The sequence below is a fragment of the Mauremys reevesii genome, linkage group 8 (assembly GCF_016161935.1).
Source record: "Mauremys reevesii isolate NIE-2019 linkage group 8, ASM1616193v1, whole genome shotgun sequence".
NCBI classification, from domain to species: Eukaryota; Metazoa; Chordata; order Testudines; family Geoemydidae; genus Mauremys; species Mauremys reevesii.
The window spans coordinates 46,087,337-46,102,639 of record NC_052630.1 but is presented as its reverse complement, the minus strand read 5'-3'; the positions used below and the strand labels follow the sequence as shown (position 1 = coordinate 46,102,639).

At 48.2% G+C, this 15,303-nt stretch overlaps 1 long non-coding RNA gene across 1 annotated transcript; it reads left to right on the top strand.

Moving 5' to 3' along the window:
- The first annotated feature begins 375 nt into the window (after positions 1–375).
- On the top strand, positions 376–4,457 carry LOC120370868. The gene is made up of 3 exons (XR_005584004.1): positions 376–677; positions 768–845; positions 3,665–4,457. It is a non-coding gene; the product is annotated as an uncharacterized LOC120370868 (long non-coding RNA).
- The last annotated feature ends 10,846 nt before the right edge of the window (positions 4,458–15,303 follow it).

The following is a 15,303-nucleotide window of genomic DNA, read 5'->3' as shown; positions in this document are numbered from 1 at the left end:
ACCTGAAAGGGACTTTTTTCGATTCACAAAAAATGTCAGATTTAGTTTAATCTGAACTCCCCCACCCCCTGATTTCTCAGAACTGCCACCAAACCAACAAATCAGTTATTCACCCAGCTCTAACTAGTTGCCCCCAACAAAGCTTCAATACAGAGAGGCCAATATATGGACTCATTCGGATCCAAACACACACACCCCATGCACACCAGATGCATCTTCACATAAATGCACAGATTGCTAAATGCACTCACATTCTCATGTACCGCCTCCCACTCTCCCATGCTCCTAGAAACCCCCATCAACGTTGCCAGCAATGGGTGTGTTCCTTCTATGTTGTTTTTCCCTTTGTAATCTCCCAGGCTGGTAAGGAGTTTATAATTTATCATTGCAATAAGGCTTTTCTGACTGAAGAAAACCACATAAACTGCCATTAACTTCTTGCTGAGCACAGGAACTGAAGTGCTGTTGCTAGCATTTATATTTTCTAATTACTCGCAGATGACTAGAACTGTCAATATGCAGTTGGAATATTAGCCTTTAAGCATTAGCTGGTTGATGCCCTGTATGTTTACTGGCTCATTGAGTTACATACCAGATTTGCCAGAGTTGGGGAGAAATTCGGCGAAAGAGGCTTGACTTTAAAAGGGAAAGACTTCTGAAATCACTGATTTGCTCAGGTAATAGTCATAAAAACAGCATCCATCTTATAGTACGTCTTTTTGGATAATTAATTGTTATGTCTAATCAACCTCTTGTCTAACCACTAGGTATAGTCAGTGGAAGTTACACTTTTAGGAAGCAATGGGAGATCCTCATCTGGCATAAATTGGCAGAGCTGTATTGAAGTAAGTGAAGCAATATTGATTTACATCAGCTGCAGTCTCTCCCTGCATGCCATATGTGTGGGCTGGCAGGTAATGATCTGTCTTACCTGCTAAAAGTCGGCTTCCCCTGATGAGAATATATCCACACCATGAGGTCACCAGGCCCCTTCACTACCTGTGTCCTCAGCTTGACAGATACCCATACAGTTGGGTTTGACCCCAGTTTAAGGAGTCCCCCAAACCACAACTCTGGTTTATAACAATACCCCAGATAGTCACCCACCAGCATGGGCTGCTCTCGTCTCATGTGTCCTAGTCAAACACATGACTGCATTTCCCCAGCTACCTCCAGAGATGTGCAATGGGCTGGGGAAATGACTGGTAGGGTAGAGGAGGGGGGCGATTTTGATGTCTCATCTGGGTCCTTAAACTTAGGAACACCCAGCACTTTTCCTCCTACTGTGTTTTCTCCAGACCCTGGAAAGCGGGGTTTTACATCTGCCTGCCTGCTTCAGGGTGGTGTTCTCAATCTGACTTGTCAGTTGGGTGGCTTGGTACCATCCCCTTCCAAAGAGGCCTCTGTTCTTTCCATCATGCTGATGAAAACTAGCCAGATCCATCAGACCCAACTTTGTGCTCCAACTAGCAGAACCTGCAGAAATTGTTCTAAGACACTTGGATCCACCATACTCTCTACATAGCTTATCTCTGGACATAGCGATCCTGGTGCCAGGTCTCACAGCTACTGGGCCACCACCCTTCTGGTGGGAATGGTTGTATTCTAAAGCACTATTAATAGCTTCCTTGACTATGGGCTATGATTTTGCCTGCTCATCAGATAGCGCTCTGTACTCTGCTTGGGACTTCTCTGGCAGAAATGGCAGCTCATCCATGATAATTCTAATGATTATCCCCTAGCTCATCCATGATAATTCTGCCCAGCCTGCTGCACTTGCCAGCCACTCAGAAAGCCTCTTGGTTATTGTTTGGCCTTCTTCGCAAGGAGCTGCTCGATTTCCTCGAGGTCCGTTTCTCCAGGCATTGCAGGAAACCTTCCTGCTGCTTTTGCTGTCCTTGCAGCCTGGGTCTGCTGCAGCTGCACCACCAACAGGCAGAGTACATCCTCCATCTTGCAGCTTTTCTGTCTTCCTCAGAGGAGGTCTCAGTAGAGCCCAGACAAGCCCCCCACAAACGGCAAAGTTGCCACTATGGCATGCCCCCTTCTGGCTGGATGTAGTGATGTAGCAACTCTACCTCAGTTTCCTCCACTGTCCTTTGGCCTACTCCAGCCATAGCAGTGTTGTGGCCCTCCGAACAGACCTATTTATAGAGTCCATGCTCTTTTGGGACCACAGAGGCCTTTACTAAAGTCTGACAGAATGTATAAATAACCAAACCTTCAGCCTGGCTGACCTCAGCTGGCCTCCATCTTGTGGCAAGCGTGCCTCTCCTGCTCTAGGCTGCCCTCTTGTCTAACCACAGGCCTCTGGGCCTCCATCAACCCCATAGTCCAGGGGCTGGCACACCCCTCCCCTCACTCAGGGCTTCAAGCAGGCTGCAGCTCCTAAGGACCTGCTTCCAATCACCCCTGGAGAAGCTGGTGTGGTTTGGCCTCTCCTCTCCCTTCCTCCTCGCAACTGCTGGGCTTCCTCGTGTTTAAACCTTGCACCCAGGAGTAACAGCAGTACAGGTGCCCCAGGGAGAGGCTAACTGAGTCTCTGGCTGCAAGATAGCCCCTTCCAGACCAAAATGGGGTTTATATACCCCATCACAGAGAGACTAGAAGGAAAAGCAACTACCAGCAGGTTGTAACTCAGATTAGTTTGTTCCATCAGCTCATGTAAATTATGCTCCTTTGGACATCCACTGACTGCCAGTCCACATTACCACTTACCCCCATTTTCCAACCAATTTATACTTGGTGTGAAACATACCCCCTTGGGCAGGTGCCCAGGAAGGGGTCACTGATATTGTTATTTTCTACCATGTAGTTAAACGTTTTGAAAAACCCTGCAGTTCGGGCACGTAGTTTTTCTCCATAACCCCGTCCTCCCTCTCCCACTCCTTCCATTTGCACCTTAGGCCCACTTGTTGCATCTTGTGTTAATTTAGGCCCTGATCCCCATGCTTAACTGTGTGAGTTGTGCCATTGAGGTCAATGGGAATATCTCAGGTGCAGAAGAGAATCCCGGGCACTGGTGCCTTTGACTGTAAGCTCCTGAGGGCAGGGGCTGCCCCTTACCTTGTGAATGGGAAGTTCCACTCGCTTCCTAGGCACAGGCCTGGGCAGTGCCAGCGGAACACTGGAGGATGATTTGCGTTATTGTTTAACATGGTCCAGTGCAAATGATGAGCCACATTCTGTGCTGCATGCTCCCTCCAGCTGACAGGGTGGAGGAAGTGGCCAATGGTGAGAGGGGCCAACGGGAATCCTGGGCTCCTAGTCTTCCTGCAGCTGTTCTCTCCTGGGAACAGGCATGGGGCCAGTCTTGCTATGGCTGCTCCTCATTTACAGCTGTGAGTGCCCACTTCTACTTCAGGGGCTGAAGAAAGGCCCCTGGGTTGAATGGAGGCTGGGTCTTTAGCTAGCCAGGCCCTCTCGTATCACAGTGAAACATATCACAGCAGCAATTCCCTGCTGTGCAGAGGCCCAGCTCATGGGCTAGGCCCCACTTGGATCTCACTTAAGCACTCAAAATAGGGCTTAAGCAGTGCAAATGCATCGCCTGGCTCTCTGCACAGAGGGAAATTGAACCCAGTGAACTAGTTTTGTTCCAAACCCCAAACAACTGTATATTTTTGTAACTCCCCACCCTCACGGCCCCATTTGATGTTTCCAGGAGCCTCCCATTCCAGCTAAAGAAGATGGTGTTTCTAGAGACTGTCCCATTGAGAGAGCTTGATGCATGGATGTACCACATGAGGTGAAAGGAATCTACTGTTCCAATATATTCTCAAGACCAAGCGCTCAGGAAAGTACTTGGGAGGGAGAGCTGGGGACATCATCAAAGTCTCATTCTCCCCTAGGATTTTGCATGAGCATGTTCACATTTTTCCAGGCTGGCATGCAGACAAAGCCATATTCAGTAAGTGGTTCTGAATCTAGGGCCTGTGGGGGCAGCTGATAAAGGAATAGGAATAGCCTACCAAATCTGTACTTAGTTGCTTATTTCTATATTTGCCATCTCACCTCTGTTTGCCTGAACTCACACGCGAGATTTACTGGAGTAAAAATGTATTCAGTAGCTGACTGTTCCCCTAAAGACTGAGTCCAGTGCTCCCTTTCCTTGCCCTCTGGGTTGTCATTTACGTCTGTGCAAAGTGGGTGTAAACTCTACCCAGGTTTCAGTGTGTGGAGGACTCCGAGTTGGGAGTGTTTTATACCCATTCTGCAATTGTTTTGCTTATGACAAAAACTCTAGAGAATCAGAGCCCTCAGTGTGAACAGGGAGCAAAAGAATGAAACTCCTAAAGGAGAAACTCAAGTCCACCTGAACAGGCGTTTTGTGACAGGCAGGGACCTTCTTCCCCTTTGAATCCTGTCACTTGCTTTATTCCTAAAGACATTCTAGTCATTTTGTCTGCAACTGCTTTTTTAAAATTTCATGTGCACTGATTTTATCTTTGTTCCCTACCGACTGGAAACGTATCAGTATAAACAAATACAAATGTGTGTGTTTCCATATGTGACTTATTTAACTTTATTAAATAGTGCAGTTTTTACAGTAAGGTCTAGTAACCGTCACTGATTACTGTTACAACTGGTACTGATCTACTTTATTGAACAAGTTCATTTTGTAACTAAATTGCAAACCTCTCTATATACTAGAATGCAATACTTTATTTATTTTACTGCACTTAACCAAGAAAAGGCATTTCAAGTCCCCAGCCTATTTAATATAGTCATCAAGAGATTCATATTCTGCAGCTTTCATTTAAAAAAATCTAGTTCTCAGGGCTGCAAAACAAAAAGAGCCCTTCCATAGTGACCCAAGTGCAACACATGTAGTATTGTCTGTCTGAGTCTGCAGACAGCCTGAAACAAAGGCTTTGATAGGTGTGAACTAAACTGGTCTGCTATTCATCTCATTGGGGGTGTTAACTATAAAGACCAGTAATGACACGTTAACATCAGCATTAACTGTGGGTACGTCTACACTACGGGACTATTCCGAATTTGCATAAACCGGTTTTGTAAAACAGATTTTATAAAATCGAGTGCGCGCGGCCACACTAAACACATTAAATCGGTGGTGTGCATCCATGGTCCGAGGCTAGCGTCGATTTCTGGAGCGCTGCACTGTGGGTAGCTATCCCGTAGCTATCCCATAGTTCCCGCAGCCTCCCCCGCCCCTTGGCATTTCCGGGTTGAGATCCCAGTGCCTGATGGGGCAAAAATCATTGTCACGGGTGGTTCTGGGTAAATGTCGTCAGTCACTCCTTCCTCTGGGAAAGCAACGGCAGACAAGCATTTCGTGTCTTTTTTCCCTGGATTGCCCTGGCAGATGCCATAGCATGGCAATCATGGAGCCTGTTTTGCCTTTTGTGACTGTCACCGTATGTGTACTAGATGCCGCTGACAGAGGCGATTCAGCAGCGCTACACAGCAGCATGCTTTTGCTTTTTCATGACAGCAGAGATGGTTATCAGCCATACTGTACCATCTACCAATCCATAAATTGGTAATAAGATGATCGTGGCTACCAGTCCTTTTGCACTGTTCCATTTGCTGCTGTCATAAGTGCCCCTGGCTGCTCTTAGCCAGGGGCGCAAAAGCCAAAATTGGGAATGACTCCCAGAGTCAATCCCTCCTTTTTGGTATCTAAAAATAGAATCAGTCCTGCGTAGAATATGGGCAAGTGTACTAGAGAACCACTGTATCAGAGAACCAGAGAGCACAGCTGCTCTGTGTCAGATCCTGCAGAAATTATGAGCTGTATGCTATTCACAGGGGGTGCTCCTGCAACAACCCCACCTGTTGATTCCGTTCTTCCCTCAGCCTTCCTGGGCTACCGTAGCATTGTCCCCCCACTTGTGTGATGAAGTAATAAAGAATGCAGGAATAAGACACAGTGACTTGTTAGTGAGATATGAGTGGAAGGCAGCCTCCAGCTGCTATGATAGTCCAGACAGGACAGTAAGGAGTGTGTAGGAGAGGAGCCCAGCATCCCTCTGCTAGTTCAGGGGCACTTGAATCTTTTCTTTACACATGAAGGGTGGGGGCTGATGGAGCTCAGCCCCCTGTTGCTATGACAACGATGGTTATCAGCCATACTGCACCATCTACCAGGAAAAATTAGGACCAGGTGCCCTTGATCGACCTAACAGATGCTGGTCATCATGGTTACCAGTCCTTTTGCACTGCCCCATGTGCCAATAGGCTGATGACGAGGACAGATACCAGTCATTTTGTACCATCAGCCAGCCATAGCGTGGGGGGAGCAAGGATGTTGGTGTTGAGTGCTGCACCATCGCGTCTATTTGCAGCATTCAGTAAAGATAGGGTGACATGTAAAAGAGTCAAGAGAGGATTGTTTTCCCTTTAACTTCTGGGGGTGGGTGGGGGGGTGCGTAAATTACCGAGCTATGCCCTGACCCACCGCGGACACTGTTTTTGACCCTAGAAGCATTTGGAGCTCAGCCAAGAATGCAAATGCTTTTCAGAGACTGCAGGAACTGTGGGATAGCTTGAGTCCTCCAGTCCATGAGCGTCCATTTGATTCTTTGGCTTTCCGTTACGCTTGTCACGCAGCAGTGCGCTGAGTCCCTGCTATGGCATCTGTCTGGAGATATTTAAAAAATGATTTTGAATTTTGTCTTCTGTAACGGAGCGCTGATAGAACAGATTTGCCTGCCCTTACAGCGATCACGTCCGCATGGTCCATGTGGGAGCTCTTTCTTTATTTTGATTTTTAACTGCATCGCCACCCGTGCTGATCAGAGCTCCACGCTGGGCAAACAGGAAATATTCAAAAGTTCGCGGGGCTTTTCCTGTCTACCTGGCCACTGCATCCGAGTTCAGATTGCTGTCCAGAGCGGTCAGTGGTGCACTGTGGAATACCGCCCGGAGGCCAATACCGTCGATCTGCGGCCACACTAACCCCAATCCGATATGGTAATACCGATATTAGCCCTACTCCTCTCGTTAGGGAGGAGTACAGAAACCGGTTTAAAGAGCCCTTTATACCGATATAAAGGGCCTCTTAGTGTGGACGGTTGTGGCGTTAAATCGGTTTTACGCTCCTAAAACCGGTTTAAACGCGTAGTGTAGACCAGGCTTGTGTCTTCCAACAAAGTAGGTCTGAAGGACATTAAAGCATTGAAAAATAGAAACTGATGCAATCCCCTCATGAGCTGATGATACAGTGCAGTGTAACGATATTGCAAAGATGTGGCATGATGCAGTGACATTGCAAGATTGTGATGGTGCTTTGAAACATGGTGATGTCATGACAGAAGATGGTGCTGTTGTTGTCACAGTAAGGTGATCTTGCTTCATAACAGGATGACAACATCAAACTACCCCAATGAAAAGGTCAGGATGTTGTGATGTGGTGACTTTGTCCCAGAAGGCAAATGCATAGAATGTCAACACTCCCTGTGGTTCAAAGTCTCTCTCTTTATTGGTGTCACCAGGGCAATCCCTATTTACCTGGAACTTTGACTTTTATCATGTCCACTGCAATGAAATCAATTACTGATCATGGAAGAGGGTTGAGAAAATGCTGGAAAGGTTTGGGATTTTGCAAGAGTGGACATTTGGGAGCTTTTTAAATGGGAAAAAGATACTGATTTTGTAAAGAGGAATTTGAAATGGCTTGGAGCGCAATGGCTCAGAATGCATGGTTACATCTTGGGTTGTGGGGAAAAAAACCCCTCCTATTGCCTCTTGTTTAGATGTGTGTGCTAGGATAGCATCCTGGGGGAATGGTATCTGACCTTCACCTATGCTCTTTGGGGCCCAGTTCCAATTCCCAGATTGCATCTCCCTCTGGTTTCAGGGTCTCTCCTACTTTCTCCATATGCACACTGGCAATAGTGCAACTTCTGATGACTGTCTCATTAAAGAATGTTCCTTTGATACAGGGCACCCGGGAGCACTAAATAATGGATTATAATGGACTATATTTAAGAAAAAATCCCTTATTTTGTTCTGGCCTTGGCTAACAAATGGAAGTTATGCCTCTCTCTTGGCCTTTGCTATCCTTAACATTCGAAAACATTTGGTCACAGAAAGGGAAGTGAACAAGGCTTGTGTTCTGTAAATATTGATCATGGAGCCCTATATCCCCCTTGAACAAAAAGCTAAAATGGTCTCGTTAAGTGGCTCTGACTAAAACTGTAGGTTAGTCCTTTAGTGAACAATCCCCTCTGTGCATGTGCCTTAGACTGAAGCTGCCTGAGACAGATGTAACCATTGTGCCCAACTCCAACACACCCAAAATACTTACCTTTGAGTAAGAGGTAAAACAAAATTTGAGATCTTGAGAGCTGTCTGTAGAGGTAGGTCTATGGCAGGTAGACACCGGTAACTGGGCAGCATACCGTCCTGCCAGAGGTGCTGTGATATCCATAAGAAAAAACCCTTTAATAAGGGAGATGCAGCCTACATCTAGAGGGGGAAATTGGGGCAGACTGCAAGGAATGCATGTGATTAATCACACACACTAGCAAGGCCTAGAACTTTGGTCGTTTAGTTCCAAAACCACAGGTTACCTTATAAACTAAAGGAGAGCTTCCTCAGGTGTTAGTAGTAATAGGGCCTTTGTCCACTAGCCATTAGTGGGTACCTGTACATTACAAGACTCCCAGCTGGGACTGCCCCCCAAAAGCTTCAGGACCAGCGTGTCACATGAGCAAACTGAGAAGTCTAACTCTAGACATGACCCTTTATTATGACAGTCACTAGCTTTAGCTGAACACCCAGGTTTGGACACAAATAAAATGTCCAGAGAGTTGAAAAATCTGCTCCCTTAGCAAATGAATAACAACAGAAGCAGAAAAGTCCCCCCTGGCTGAGATGCCAGTACAAAGCCAGATAGTCCTTTCCCTGGGGTTTACCCTGACCAGCTAACATATGTTAAAGCTGCAACTTGCCTTGTCTACACTAGGATTTTAACATTTGTTGGTTAATAAGTGTTAGCTAGCAGGTGTTGAACACACTTTTCCCCCTAGTGTAGACACAGCCTATTATGTGTTTGTACAGAACCTAGCAAAATGAGGTCTTGATCTCAGTTGTGGCCTGCAGGTGCTACTGTAATGCAAATAATAACACAAATATACAGCATCTGCCATACTGAGGAATTCTCACATTGTATCCTGACTAGCATGGAAGGGGATGATCTCGTTGGTCTGACCTACTACCATTCAATCAATGCAAAGGTCCACCCATGACCTTGCTTTTACTGCGGAAGATGTTTTACAGTTTAGAATGAATTTAGGAAAGTATACTACACTTTGACAGGACACATTTAATTAACGCAGCTGCATTTAGCTTCTCGTTGGCAGCTAGTTGAATGAGTGACAGTGATTACTATTGGGACGGAATTACTACTGGGACACAAATTCTGCTTAGTAGGGACAATAAGCCAATGACAAGAGGTACATGGTGCCCGTAAGCATGTTAATGAGGTGTGAAAGTCTATGCTCTGGTCTTAGAATGTATCAAATATTACAGGATGAAGAAAACACACATATTGAGGGTATCTCATTTTTCTTCAGTACGGTATCTTATCTGACTGACTGTGTGGCCGAGCATGTGGTGGGGTGTGTGTATGGTGGAGTGTGCATCTGTGTGTGTGTGTGTGTAGCTGAGAGTGTGGTGGGGTATCTGTGTCAGTGTGTGATGGGATGTGTATCCATGTTTGTTGCTGTGTGTGTGCTGTGTAAGCTGAATGTGAAGTGTGTATCCGCGCGTGTGTGTGTCTCCAAATGTGTCATGGGGTCTGTGTGACTCTTTGTATCTGGGTATCTAAAGTGTACAAGCGTGTATATTTGTGTTTGGAAGGGTCTGTGTGTGGGTAGCTCAGTGTGTACCCATGTATATGTGTAGCTGAGTGTGAGTGTGTGGTGTGTATCAATGTGTGTTTGTGTGTGTGTGTAGGATATGTGTGTGTAGCTGAGTGTCGTGTGTAGTATGTATCCATGTGTTTGGATAGCTGGGGTGTGTATCTGCCTGTGTGCATAGCTGAGTGTGTGGTGGGGAGGGGTGTGTATGTGTGGCTGTAGCAGAGTGTGCATCCGTGTGTACATAGCTGAGTGTGTGCTGTGTAGCTGTGGTGAGGCGTGTATCTGTCTGAGTGTGTCACTGAGTGTGTGCTGGGGTGTGCATATGTCTCCCATAAAAGAAATTCTAGGTCTGAGATTTTGGACTATGAATTGAGATGTTCTATCCCCAATGAAATCCATGAGACGCCCTTTCTAAAATGAACTGCAGGACGCTGCAGACATCATATACATTTATAATAAAGTGCTGAAACGTGAAACAGCCCAAACAAACAGTGAAGGAACCAAATAAAGTTTATTTTATTGGCTTTAAGAATATACTTCCTCCCTGCCCTCCAGAGAAACCTTTAGAGGGAACAATCCCAGAGTTACGATGGAATAGGCTCCCAGCAGTTAGCTCCCCAGCAGGGGGTGCCCACTATAGACAAAATTATATGGTTAGGGGTCTGTTCACAGTCCAACAGCCTGACTGGCTGACCAGCCACAAGGGCTTTATAATCAAATATTTGTACATCTAAATGGGAGCGAGGAAAGGAAAATAGTTCATAAGGCAAGTCCCACAGCATATAATATTGGAATAACAGATGGAAATATTATATTTTTGAAACATTCTTTCTATAAAGCAGCCTCTTTGATGTGTGTTCGAGCAGAATATGCTATGCCAAGAATGGGGGGAAAAAATTATTGGTGTCAGCACAGACCAGAGTTAGCTTTTCCCAGGCGACGCATATCCCAGCTTGTTGGGCTACTGAGCCTGCCAGCAAGGCTCTGCGGAGTTAATGATCACTACAGCACGCCTTTCCCACCAGGCCTTTCTGCTGACCCTAGCCAGGAGAGACTGTGGAGTTAGCATGGCTGGTAGATGTCTATCCCAGAATGCACTGCTACTGATTGCAGTAGTAGAGATGGTCAATACACTTTCATCCGAGCATTTTTATTTAATGACAAATGGCCTTTTGGGGGGGAAATTAAGATTTTCAAAGAAAATTTTAGTTTCTTTTGAAATGTTGTTTGTTCAATGAAAGATAGAAAAGTCATTCTCTCCCCTCCCCCAAAGTTTTCATGATTTGCAAAACCAAAAGGGAAAAAAAAGTTCCATTTTCAATTGTTGTTGAAAAAAAAATGTGGGTTTGAGGTTTGGCTGGGAAACTGGAAAAATTCTTTGGAAAAAAAAAGTGAACTTTTTTTAGTTTCTTTCTAAATTTTTCATAGACAATACCTACCATTTTCCAACAGGCTCTGCTCAGTAGATACAGCAAAGTTTAAATACTTTTTTCAAGGGTTTTGCCCCTACGCTGAAGCTAGACAAATTCAGACTGGAAAAAAAGGTGTAAATTGTTAACAGTGAGGGTTATTGGAACAACTTACCAAGGGTTGTGGTGGATTCTCCATCTCTGACCATTTTAAAATCAAGATTGAATGTTTTTCCTAATAGATCGGCTCTAGGAATTATTTGGGGGCAGATATCTGTTATACTGGAGGTCAGACTAGATGGTCACAGTGGTCTCAGATGGCCTGGGAATCTATGAAACATCCATTTAAGTCAATGAGCTTCTTTTCATTGACTGTGGTGGGAGTAGGATCATGCCTAAGATGCATTCCCAGTATTCACTGCTACTGACTCTGCCTGGGAGATGCTGCACAGTGAGCCCTTTCTATGAGAGGCCATTGAAGCAGGCACTGCTACTGACCATGTACAGAAAACATGGTTGACTTAGGGATCTACCCAGGGAGGGGTCTAATGACAGCTGCTGAGCAGCCTCATTGAAGCCCAGTAGTAGTGTAGTCGAGGCTAAACATGGGTAAATAGAGTTTACCCACTTCTCAGTTGGGGAATATGGCATTTACCCACTTCTTATTTAAGGAATAACATTCACACACTCCTACTATCCTTTGATCAGCAAACCCTGGCTGCCCAATCTCCACCACTACCATGTGCATTATTTGCCATCTGATTAAGATCAGCCAAAAATGCATTTTAATGACTCTTCTGGTTTTCACCTCTGATGTCATCCTAGCCTAAACCCTATTTAATATGAGGGCATCTCTGATCATCCTTAGTATCTACCATGGTACTGCCTGGCCTTGCACACCAAAAAGGTTAGCTTAGCCACTTCTTACCACTATACCACTAAAGCCAAGGGTTGGGGTCTTTACTGCTTCCTGTGAACCATATCCCAGCATGCACTGCTATTGACTCTGCCTAGGTGGCCCTCCAGAGTTAGTGGGTCAGCAAGAAGGAAAGAGCAGTGCCCACTTGTAGTAGACTGGCTTAACACAGGTGATCAGTCTCTGCCCCTCAGGAGTGACTGGCCAAGGAAGAATCAGTGCCTGCTGTTTAATAGTTACTAATGTTATAACTTCTTTAGCTCCAATGGAAGAATGTTGTGTTATGGTGTTATAGGTCCCAGGTTCGATAACTGTGGTCACTCTATATAAGGCCAAAATGGCACCCAGATGGAACTTAAACTCCTGTGGACCTCATATAATTGGGGCTAGCTAGTCTAATAAGGAGACTGTGTACAGTAATATGGTGTCCTACGTGTCCCTCTAATGCAGGCCTGCACAACATGTGGCCCGCGGAGCCTCACTGTGCGGCCCGCCGGGGGGATTCTAAATCCCCCGCACACGGCGCTCTGCGGGCAGCCCAGAGCCCTTTGAATCCCAGCAGCGGCCAGGAATCAAAGGGCTCTGGGCTGCCTGCTGGAGCAGGGAGCCCAGAGCCCTTTAAATCTCAGCCGCGGCGGGGAATCAGAGAGCTCTGGGCTCCTAGCAGCCGCGGGGAGCCCAGCGCCTTTTAAATCCCAGCCGCAGCCGGGAGTCAGAGGGCTCTGGGCTGCCTGCAGCCGTGGGGAGCCCAGAACCGTTTAAATCCCAGCTGGGGCCGGGAATCAGAGGGCTCTGGGCTGCCGGCAGCCGCAGGGAGCCCAGAGCCCTTTAAATCTCAGCCGGGGCCGGGAATCAGAGGGCTCTGGGCTGCCCGCTGCGGCGGGGGGGCCAGAGCCCTTTAAATCTCAGCCACGGCTGAGAATCAAAGGGCTCTGGGTTGCTCACAGCCGCGGAGAGCCCAGAGCCCTTTAAATCCCAGCCGCAGCTGGGAATCGAAATACTCTGGGATGCCCCAGCCGCGGGGAGCCCAGAGCCCTTTAAATCTCAGCCGCGGCTGGGACTCAGAGGGCTCTGGGCTGCCCGCAGAGATTCCCAGCCGCAGCTGGGATTTAAAGGGCTCAGGGCTCCCCACGGCTGCAGGCAGCCCAGAGCCGTTTGAATCCCGGCACTGCGGCCGCTGTTTGCCCTCCCGGACCCCTGCCCCACCGGCCCCCCCGGATCCCCACCCCCTATCGAACACGGCTGGTCCTTGGCCCCTGATACCCCTCTCCTGGGACTCCTGCCCCTAACTGCCCCCTAGGAACCCACCCCCTATCTAAATGCCGCTGCTCCTTGTCCCCCGATTGCCCCCTCCCAAGACCCCTGCCCCAACTGCCCCTTGGGACCCCAGCCCCTATCTAAGCCTCCCTTCTCCTTGTCCCCAACTGCCCTCTCCTGAGACCCCCAACTTTCCCCAGGACCCCACCCCTACCTGTCCCCTGATAAACCCCTGGGACTCCCATGCCTATCCTACTGCTGCCTGTCTCCTGACTGCCCCTGAACCTCTGCCCCATCCACCACCCCCGCTCCCTCTCCCTTGACTGCCCCTGGAACCCCCTACCCCTTCTCCCACCCCCAGCCCCCTTACCGTGCCACTCAGACCAGCATGTCTGGCTCCATGCAGCTCCAGACACGTTGCTGCCATGCTCCCCTGCGGAGCCCACAGCCCGCCCCCTCCTAGCACCTGCCTTTCAGATTTGAACACCTCCAAATTCAGGAGTGCTCAAGCTCAGTTTGGGCAGCTGTTACTTCATTTCTCCCAAATCAAATATACTGATCCACTGTAACTTGCTGTAGAAAAAGCAGGATAAAATTGAGCAAGAAATGCTTATTAGCACTGGAATTGCTATTTTCAACAGCCATTGCCTTTTCGTTTGTTTAAAAGGAAGACAGTGATATTGCATTGGCAAATTCCCCATAGAAAGAAAGAGTGGAACAAAAGAATAATAAAGGCACCTCAACTTTTCCTCATTTATGGAGGACAGTCTTATAATATGCATCCAGATATCCTCCAATCACACAAGCTGAAAATTGTTCCACTTTACTGCAGCTCTGTAACCATATGGGAACCAATCCTGTCTGTGTTTTGTGCACATCCAAAATTCCTGCTGAATGACCCGTCCTGGGAGCATTACCAGTGACCCAGGGCTGGGGAGGCAGGAGGTGTGTGTGGGGGGAGGCACTGGTGGGGGGGAGCCCAGGGCTGGGGCAGCAGCAGGGTAGGGGGAGGGCACTGATGGGGAGGAAAGGGGGAAGCCCAGCGCTGGGGTGGCAGGGGGTGTGGGTCAGTGAGGGGAGAGCCCAGGATTGGGGCAGCAGGGGGGTGCAGGGGGGAGCCCAGGGCTGGGACGGGGGGCAGCCAAATTTTTTTTTGCTTGGGGCAGCAAAAAACCTAGAGCCGGCCCTGCTGGATTCCGCCAGCCGCCGGAGCCCCGAGCCCTTTAATTTGACCCTGAGGGCTCCCAGCCACCTCTTCAGCTGGGAGCCCCCAGTTGATTTAAAATAAAGTATCACCTCCCCACCCCCAGCCTTCCTTTTTGGCCCACAGCTGTTTTGGTGGGGCGGCACTGGGGAAGGAGGGTTTGTTTCTGCAGGGCTGGACGGCCCTGGGGTGGGGTGTTTCTGCGGGGCTGGTAGGTTTCGGCCCTCGGCTGTTTTCTTTGGAGGAATGTGGCCCTTGGTGCTTTACAAGTTGTGCAGGCCTGCTCTAATGGCTAGTCCCAGTAAGACTAACAGCCTGCTATCTACTGAGTGCTAATAGAGTTACTTCTTTAGCTCAAGCTGTTGGTGCTGAGGTTCCAGGTTCAGTCCCCCCCATGCAGAGTCACATCAGGACACAACAGCACCATCTCACAACAGAGTCATTATATCACACCTCACATCATTGCAACTCAGGGCCACCACCACAGGGAGGCCATGCTATTGGCCCTTGAGAGAGCTTGGGGTGCTTTTAATGTCCTCTATGCAGGGCCGGCTCCAGACCCCAGCACGCCAAGCGCGTGCTTGGGGCAGCGTCCCAGCAGGAGGGCGGCAGGCAGCTCCGGCGGACCTCCCGCAGGCGTGCCTGCGGAGGGGCCGCTGGTCCCGCGGCTCCGGTGGAGCATCC